General features: G+C 32.7%; 1 pseudogene; it reads right to left on the bottom strand.

The window, feature by feature from the left end:
- Nucleotides 1-9,628: 9,628 nt before the first annotated feature.
- Nucleotides 9,629-9,747, bottom strand: LOC112483052 (annotated as a pseudogene).
- Between the last annotated feature and the right edge of the window lie 471 nt (nucleotides 9,748-10,218).

The following is a 10,218-nucleotide window of genomic DNA, read 5'->3' as shown; positions in this document are numbered from 1 at the left end:
TCTTTGAATTCCCCTTATGAGGCACTAATCCTATTCATTAGGACTCTAATCTCATGACCTAATCAAAGGTCTCCACCTCCTAAAACCATCACACTGGAGGGGTAGGATTTTAACATATAAATTGGGAGAATACATTTAGTCCACAACATGACCTAAACATAGTATTTAATTACATAGAACTATACTCATTCAGAGAGTTTGCATAGAAAAGAAAAAGTTGTAAAATATTTATGGAATATTTATTGTAAGTTAGATACCATTTAAAGCACTTTACCTGTATTAACTCACTAAATTCTCATTATAACACTGTATAGTAGGTTACTCTTATCATTCCAGTTTTAATGAACACTCTGAGGCAAAGAGAAGTAACATGCCTAATTAATCACATTACTGGAATAAAAAAAAAATTAAAGCAAAGAATAGAGAAAAAAGAGGTGAGGAAATGGAAGAGAAGAGTAGCACTGGAAACAGGAACACTCCAATATGTAAAGGTGATAAAAGAACAAACTAGCAGAAGAAACTAAGAAAGAAAATTCAGAAAATAAGAAAAAAATATCAAAAGCTTTATTTCCAGAAGAGAAACTGTAATATCAAAAAAAAAAAAAAAAAACATATAAGTAATGATCAACTGTGTTGAATGCTGCAAACTCCTTAAATAATATAGTCAAAGAACTGTTCTTTGGTTTAGCAACATATAGGTAATTGGAGACATTGACAAAAGAAGATGGAGTAGGGTAGCTATGATGGTAAACCAGTTAGACTGATTTAAAAAGTAAATGTAGAAATTCTATTTCTTATTTTATGGTAAACTAAATATTCTGGATAACTAACTAAATCCAACCTTTCATCCCACATATAGTATAACAAAAATATATGAATCCAAGCATAACTGAAACCTTCAGTCACCCTGGGATGAATGCAAACACTAGGTGGGAACAGATGACTTAATCATGAAACTGTGTTGTTAGTGTGCTAAATCTGAGACTTTCTTAGAAAACAGATCATCAAAATGACTTCAAATTGTCTCAGATTAGTAGCATACCTTCAAAGGTATATACATATATTACTCCAGCATATATATATTCAAATATCCTCTCAAAGCACATACCTATAACTTAAGATCTCAAGACATCCATTATTTAGTCATCAAGTATAAATTATAATCAAGATTATCAGCTATAAGGAAATTCACCCTAAGTAAGACTTAGTGAAAGCAACTAATAAAATTTGACCTCATAGGACATCAGGCTTTGGAATTATAAAATACAGAATATAAAATAGGTATAAACAAAGTGTGTTTATATACATATAACTTTAACTGAAAAAAATAGAAAAAAAAGATTATCGAAACCAACAAGGCAAAACTGAAACAAAAATATGAAAATAAATCTATTGGAAATAAATTGTTGGGAATATAGCCTTTCAGTCTACAGGTAGTCTATGTAATTAGAATTAACCATCCTACAGAAAACAACTAAGAAAGATAGATAAAATATTTAAAAGATTAAAAAAATAATTTACTAATAAGATGAGAATAATGAGAAAATGAACCCACAAGTGTAAGCCCAGTATTCAAAACAGTTATTGACTCAGGGATTTTTGGCAATCTTGAAGAAATTGCTAAAAATACCTGTGTTGGCAGCCTCAGAGTAAAGGGATATATTGTATTAGTATGCTCAGACTACCATAACAAAATACCATAGAGTGAATTAGTATCTGGTGAGAGCTGTCTCCTTAGGTTGCAGATGACTGCCTTCTCTCTGTGTCCTCACATGTTGTGTGTGTGTATGAGTGAGAAAGTGAGAAAGAGAGAGAGAGAGAGAGAGCATGTGCTAGCTCTCTAGTGTCTGTTCTTATAAGGGTACTTATTCCATCAGATCAGGGCCTTATGTTCATGACTTAATCTAATTCTAATTACCTAATGAAGACTGCATCTCTAAATACTACAACATGTATTTAGAGCTTCAACATATGATTCTCAGGGAGGGGGAATACAAATATTCAGTTTATAAGGGCAAATGTAAAACCCCAGGACCCACCTAAGGTGAAAATATGATTTAAAAAAAAAAAAACATACTTTAAATTGGGACCATGATGGACTACCTGCCTAGGCGAGGTGAAATGAAGAAAAGTTAGCCCTGAGTTTATAATATCATTGCACCTGAGAACCTCAAATCTTAAACTTGGATTAAGGTGGACAGAGACTTGCAGTGCTCCAACGTGGCTAGAGAGGTAATGTAAACTCTCTTCAGAAAAGTATACTATCACCCTAGCCTTAAAACTATTTTTACAAATAAGAAAAAAAAAAAAACTCAACATATAAAAACATAAAGACACCATTAATGAAAACCATTAGAAAAAATAAACTTTAATTGTTAGAATTATCGGACTCAGAATAAAAGTAAATTATGCTTATTATGTTTAGAAATAAAAGATTTCAGAAAAAATATGAGCAAGAAACAAAAAACCTAAGTTAAATGGATTTTAAGGGTGATAAATAGATATTTTAGAACTAAAAATAATAAAAACTATACCAACTAAAATTAAGAAATAAGTAAATGGGTTTTCCAGCAGATTAGTTACCGATAAAATTTTTTTGAAATGGGAGATGTGTCAAAACAGTATCTAGTAGAGCATGGATACAACTATATATATATTAAAAGAGAGATTTAGAAGGCATAGAAATTACAGTGACATCTTTAGCATGTCTGTTAATCAGAGTTAATCAGAGAGAAGCTCTAGAAAAGTGAAGAGGAAATATTTGAATAGATAATGGATGAAAATTATCCCAAACTGTTGAAAGCAGTAGATTCAAGAATCAACAAATAAATATTCATGCAGAAAAAAATAAAATAAATAAATCTACATCTAAATTCATCATATAGAAATTATAGAAAACCAAAGACAAAGGGAAATCTCTAAGAGCAGTCAGAGAATTAAGGCAGTTTTCCTTCAAAGAAACTACAATTAAACTAACTTTTGACTTATCCAGAGCAATAAAGGCAGAAAAGAGAATTGACATAGCTAATGTGCTGAAGAGAAAGACTGATAAACTGATATTTATAGTATGCAAATTATCCTGTAAAAATAAGAAGATAATGCAGATCTATTTAGATAAACATGGCATGCTCACGTCTATAGCTATCTTAATATAACACATAATAGACATTAAGGCAAAAGGTCTTAGTAGAAGTCACATAAAATGACAAAAGGATTAATTTATTAAGGAAGATACAGCAATCTTACATCTCTTAAGTACAGTCAGGTACCGCTTAATGACATGGCTACATTCTAAGAAATGTATTGTTAGGTGATTTTGTCATTATGCAAATATTACAAAGCATACTTACACAAACCAAATAGTGTAGCCTATGACATACCTAAGCTATATGGTATAGCCTATGCTCCTAGGCTACAAGCCTATACAGTATATTACTGTACAAAAACAACATGAGATTAAATCAAGCGCAAGAGAATATGATGAAATCATGAGACACAATAAACCAGATATATGAGGCAGGTGCTGGTGTAACACTGCATACTGTTTTACAGCAAACATTTATAATCAGAAAGATAAAATAACAACAAAATTATAGTAAATATGCAAACCAGTAACATCGTCATTTATTATCATTATCAAGTATGATGTTCTGTCCATAATTATATATGCTATACTTTTACAAAACTGGCAGTACAGCAGGTTTCTCTACACCACATCACCACAAACATGTGAGTAATATGTTGCACTGTAAGATTAGGACTACACATCACTAGATGACAGGAATGTTTCAGCTCCATTATAATCTTATGGAAACACTGTTTTATATGCAGTCTGTTGTTGACTAAAATGTTATTATGTGGCACATGACTACCTAATTATGTGGCTTTGAAATATATAAAGCAATAATTGACAGACCTAAAAAGGAAAAGACAAATTCAAAACTACTGGGACATATAACATACTTCTCTCATAACTGATAGAAAATATAGACAAAAATGATCAGAAGGAGATAGGGCATTTGAACAACACTTATAAATTAAACTAAGAGACATATATAGAATTATATATATGTCTCCAATATCTGCAGAATACACATCCTTTTTAAGGCTGTACTTAACATTTATAAACAATTGACCACATAATGAGTCATAAAGCAAAAACATAAAGCGTTTGCCACAAATGTCATATAATTTAAATAATCAAGATATGTTTTTTTATACTATAATAAAATTATGGTAGAATACAATAACAAGAATTATCTTTGTGTATTGAAATAAAGAAATACACTTCTACATGTCATGGGTCATAAAAATTATCATAGTGGAAATGGTACCACATTTTCTTATCTTTTGTAAGGTCTGCCAATTGCACTAAGATAAGAAAAAGAAATGATACTTATAAAGATTTGAAAGGAAGAGATAATTTCATTATTTGCAGAATGACTATATAGGAAATCCATAGACAGAAATATATTGTTATAATGAAATGTGTGGTTCAGTAAGGTGTCTGGAGGCTTTGAAAAAACAGAATATGGTTTCACATAATTTTTTTTTTTAAGTATAACATCAAAAATCACCAGAGGAATGTGGCAGGACTCCCAAACAATAGTGATTTTGCAGTTCGCAGTCAAGATTTTGAAGTGTAACCAGTTGTGTTATTTTCTCCTTCAAAAAAACAGCTTCTCTATTGCAGATTTAGAAAAGACAGATACTTTGGGTGAACCTGGTTGGCAACTGGCCAAGCAACTGGGACAGAAGTACATTATACGAATTATTTTTAATAATAGAACCTAAACTCAGGAAGGAAGACAGAAAGAAGAATTTCAGGAAAGATGTATGATTAAATTGTACTGTGTTTAATACAACATATATACATATATACACATACACATGGTCAAGTCTTGAAGAGGAGAAGAAAAAATAAATATTTCTAAGTACTCTTTTATGTTCCATAGTTTTCTGTTTAATCCACATCATTGCCTACACTTACCCAAACACTTCTATTGTGTTCTTTAAGAAATACAAAGGAGGCTTGTGAAAAACGCAAGAGGAGCAATCCAGGTCTGGTAAAATTTGAGAATGACTTAATAAAAGTATTTGGAGGAAAGAAAAATATTTTTTTCTATTTTTTTACCCTTTTTATTTCAAACACTTAAAGCAGCTTTTATTCACATTTCTAGTTTTCACAATATTAAATTTAAATTTATCAAAGTATAATTTCTTTCTTGTATACAAATGGAACATAAGAAATAAAGTGATGAACAGAAAACACATTCATTTGCCATCCACAGATGGTTACTATGGACAGTCAATGCAGCCACAAACAGGCAAAAGAATTTTGCATAAGGTTCAACACAGTAGAAAGTGCATTTTAAATTAATTTGCAGAAAGTAATGCCTCTGTATTTTGAATGCTCATAATTTTTTTTTAAAATACATCCATATTCCAAAACAATAATTGATTTCAAGATGCTTCCTACTTGGTTTCTGTATCTAGAATTCCTATTACTTTTCTCTTTTCTCTTCTTAGAGAATGCTCTTTTCTGAAGCTACTCAATAGCCATCAACTTTAAATCAGTTACTTCTAGATTTACTATCTTTCTCCCAAGTCTCTTTTTTTCAGCTTTTATTCACATGGTTGCAATGAAAATCAAAGAATGCACTACACATATATCATCTAAAAAGACTTGTATTTAGAGTCTATAAAAGAACATTACAACTCAGTATTAAGAAAACAAATAACTCACCCAAAACAGGCATTTGAAAAGAGATTTAATGAAAGATGATATACAATAAGCACTTAAAATGCAGAATGTTATTAGTCATCAGGGAAATACAAATTAAAATCACATAATAAATAACTACACATCTATTAGAATAAAAAAAAAAAACTGACCAAGTGTTGGCAAGGATGTGGAGTAACTAGAATACTCATGCATTGCTGGTAGGAAAACAAAATGATAATTGCCATTTTGGATAGTGGTTTGATGGTTTCATAGTAAGTTAATTTATACCATCCAGCTATTATACTTCAGTATTTACCCAAGATTAAAGAAAACATATATCCGTAGAAAGATTTGTACACAAACATTCATAGCAGTTTAGCCCCAAACTAGAAACAGCTTAATATCTTTCAATAAGTGAGTAGAGAAGCAAACTGTGGTATATCTATAATGGACTTACCACACACTGCTCATCACTTAGTTGCAAAAAGGAATACATTATTGATATATACAATAACATGAATAAGTCTCAAAGTCCTGCTGAGTGAAAGCAACAAGGCAAAAATGAGTGCATACCGTATGTCACATTTTATACAAAATTTAAAAAAATAAATAAAAAATAGAAACTAATCCATAGTCACAGTATACAAATCATGGTGCCTGGGGAGGGAGTATAGAAGGAATGTCAGATTGCCAAGGTGCATGGGGAAACCGTGGTGGATAATGGAATTGTTCATTATCTTGACTGTAGTGATAGAAATATATCAAAACTGATCATATGGAAGACTTGAAATATGTGAAATGTATTTTATTTATGTTAGACCCTTTTTGTGAAAAAAAGGTTAAAGAGTGCCTTTCCTAGCCTTGTTTGTGTTGTACATGCTATCATTTCTATGAAGACTCATCTCTAAATGTCCCAAATGCTTTTTATCACTTTCTCCTCTGCAACTGCATGTCTACATTAACCTATATCATGGAAATAATCAGATGATAATGTAATTAATTTCAGGGGAAAATAGCTTTAAAGACATCTAAAACTCTTGCATGAATATTGTCTAAATAAATGTAGTACCTATTCCTGAGTCGATATTTGTAATTGTATTAAAATATCTGTTCCCCAGTCCCTACTAGGTGGTAGAATCCTTGAGAAAAAATCATATCTAGCCATCTGATCCAATACCTAGCACACTGATAGCCACACAGTAGGTATGCAATCAACACCTGTGGAGTGAATAGGTAATACTTATGTCATTTGCTCTACTGTATGGAGATTTTCTGATATGTTTCTGGGCTCTTGACTCTGTCCTCTACTGCTGAGATTGCTTTATAATTGAGGTGCTGGTTTTGACAATTTTCATGACCCATAAAATTTATAATTCCCTAGGAAACATTTAGACAAAACGATATGGGGAAATTATTTCATCCAGTGCCTTCAGTGTTTACATGATAGGTTTTATCTGTTGTGATACCTATCTTCCATGAAAAAAAAAATATTTCTTAAGTTTTTTGTTTACAAAAAACATCTTACTTCTGTTGTCCTGAATTGCAGTTATTTCTGATGCTGCCTTCTGAACTGCAGTATTTATACACATAATCTCTATTCAAAAGAATATAGCACACTTTTTAAGCCATTATCAACACTGGAGTTGTGTTTGTTATTGCTTTCTGTGCCTCTATTGTCTTCTCAACTAGGAATCCATAACACAGAAGCCTGCAAAGCTTTTGTCAGAAATGTCATAAAAGAATATGTTACTATAGGAGATGTGAAAATTCCATTTGAGCTTATTTACCAATTGAGAGAGATAGTCAAGGCAGGCACATTATTATCAGCAAAGACTACACTGCAAATAGTAATAGGGATTTTTTATTAGCTCTTTCTTCAAGAAGAGAGAAATCTAATAGAAAACATTTTTGCAAGATAAGTGCATAAATAACCAGTTTTGTGCTAGGTTTGCTACTGCTATTATTACAATGTTGCCCATTAAGTGTATTTATGAAGTACTTAGTGACAAGAAAATTGTTTGATGGACATATCCCACATAATGAGATTTTTCTGAAATTGTAGTTTTACTTTAAGTACAAGTCTGGAAATGTCCACAACAGTATTTCCAGACAAAAGGAGTGAACCTAAGGGAATTAACATAGACTCATTTAACCTTTAGCATCCCAGGAAGTAATAGCATTTTTGAGAGAAAAAAAATTAAACCCCAAATTAATAGCCATTTTTATTCAGAAAAATACATCTATAGGATATTGACAAATAGAGCTTCCATGGGTTACTATGTTACCCTGTTAAGACTCTTAAACTTCCTTGTTTCATGGTATTTTTACATGGAAGCTTGAACATCAATACTTGTCCATTTCCTAAATCCTCACTGAAATGACCAAGACACATAAAAATAGAGAAAATCTGCATCACACATTCAGTCAACTCCAGTTGAAATATGCTTCTACCTCTAAAAGGAAATAGATCTTGTCAAGGACACAAAGAACATGACTTTCATAATCCTAGGCTAAAGAATCACTTTCTTTTCTAATAATTCTGCATCTTTAGACACAGCTGACTCCTCCCTCTCCTCTCTTGCCTTTTCACTGTGTTTCCTTATCAGTCTTCTTTGGAGCTACTTCTTTTCTTTAAAAATCCAAAGTTGAAGCTGGACCTGCTGCAGACTAAACGTTTGTATCCCCCCCAAAAATCATATGTTGAAACCTAATCCCCAATGAATGGTATTTGTAGGTGCAACCTATGGGAGGGGATTGGATCATTGGTGTCCCTTATGATTGGGATTGTTGTCCTAACAAAAGAGACCCTAGAAAGTTCTCTCATCTCTTCCACCCTGTGAGGACACAGTGAAAGGCAAACAATCCATGAACCAGGAAGCAAGTTCTCACCAGCCACCAAATCTGCCTGTGCCTTGATCTTGGACTTCCCAGCCTCTAGAATTGGAAGAAATAAATTCCTGTTTATTAGCAACCCAGTCTGTGGTATTCTGTTATAGCAACTTCAACTGATTAAAACAGTTTCCTATCCATTCTTTTCTCCATATATACACAAGTATGTGGTGATTTCGCCTAATTCCTTGGCTTTAAATCTATTTGCTGAAGAACTTCAAATTTATATCTCCAAATGTGACCTCTTCCATAAGACCCAAACTTGTGTCTCCAACCACCTACACAACATATCTACTGAGATATCATATTAGGTGGCTTAGGGTAAATTATGAGATAGTAACAAACAACTCCCAAAATTTCAGCATATTATACCAAAGGTTTGTGTGCCCCCTCATTAAATATTGCCTCTTTCTTAGCTGAAGAGCTCTGATTAATGTGAAATTTTCATCCGTGAATGAAGGCTGGAGGAATAACTTCTATCTGGAGTATGCTGCTTTCATAACAGAAGGGGAAGAAGGATGGCGACGCCACAGAATAATTTTTAAAGCCATTTTTTAGGAACGGTATATGTCCTTCAACTCACATTTCATCAGCCAGTGCAAATCATATGACAAGCCTGATATCATTGAGGCCAGAGAACATAACTTTCCCATAGCAACAGCTAGCAAATAATTGAGATCAATCAATACAATCTGGCACAAGTGTCTGATAAGAATCTCAAAGTTAATATGAACACAATTTAAATATTTATCCTTCTTCAGAAGACATGCTCTTCTCCAATCCTTTCCACTGTACCAAATGATATCTCTATCTATCAACTTAGCCCAGCAAGAGATTTAGGAAAAAACAGTAACTTTTTTCTTTCCTTCTGTCCATCATTCAATCCATCATCAACTCTTATTGATTCATTTTTTTTTTAAATTATTTTTTAGGTGAGGCAACCCTTGGTTGACCTCACAGATTTTAAGGACCTTGTCAGCTTACAATCTCTTATTTTTATTGTTTTATTTTTTATGCCTACAGCACCTGGTCTTCCTAGATGGTCTCTCATCCAAGTACTAACCAGGCCCAACTCTGCTTAACTTCCGAGATCAGACGGGATTGGGCTTGTTCAGGGTAGCATGGCTGTAAAGTTCTTATTGATTCTATACACATATCAAAAATCCATTTCTCTCCTGCTGTTATCATTCTAGCCTAAAACACCATCCTTCTCTCTCAGATTAAGACCGTAGATGCCCAAACATGTCCTCCTGTCACCAGTTCACTATACAGCAGCCACATTATCTCTTTGAAATATAAATTAGATATCATGTCAATATTTAAAATCCTTCAGTAACTTCTATCACAATCAAATGCCCAACTCCTTATAGTCACTACAGGGCCCTATGTGACTTGACTTATCATCCTTGATAACCTCAAGTGGGACATTCTCTTATTAGCCCACTGTGCTCTGTTCATACTGAAACTGAGAATCCTTATGACTTTGATTAAATTTAGTTTAAAATCCCAGCTCTGGAAATCATCTCTCTCTCTTTCAGAAACCAAGCCTCTTCCCCAGATAATCAGCAGCCTCCGAGGCAACAGAAGACAGTAGCCCAGATTTG

Source organism: Pteropus alecto, unplaced genomic scaffold (genome assembly GCF_000325575.1).
Source record: "Pteropus alecto unplaced genomic scaffold, ASM32557v1 scaffold100, whole genome shotgun sequence".
NCBI lineage: Eukaryota > Metazoa > Chordata > Mammalia > Chiroptera > Pteropodidae > Pteropus > Pteropus alecto.
Note: the sequence above shows the minus strand (reverse complement) of the source record. Positions and strands in the feature narration are given on the sequence as shown.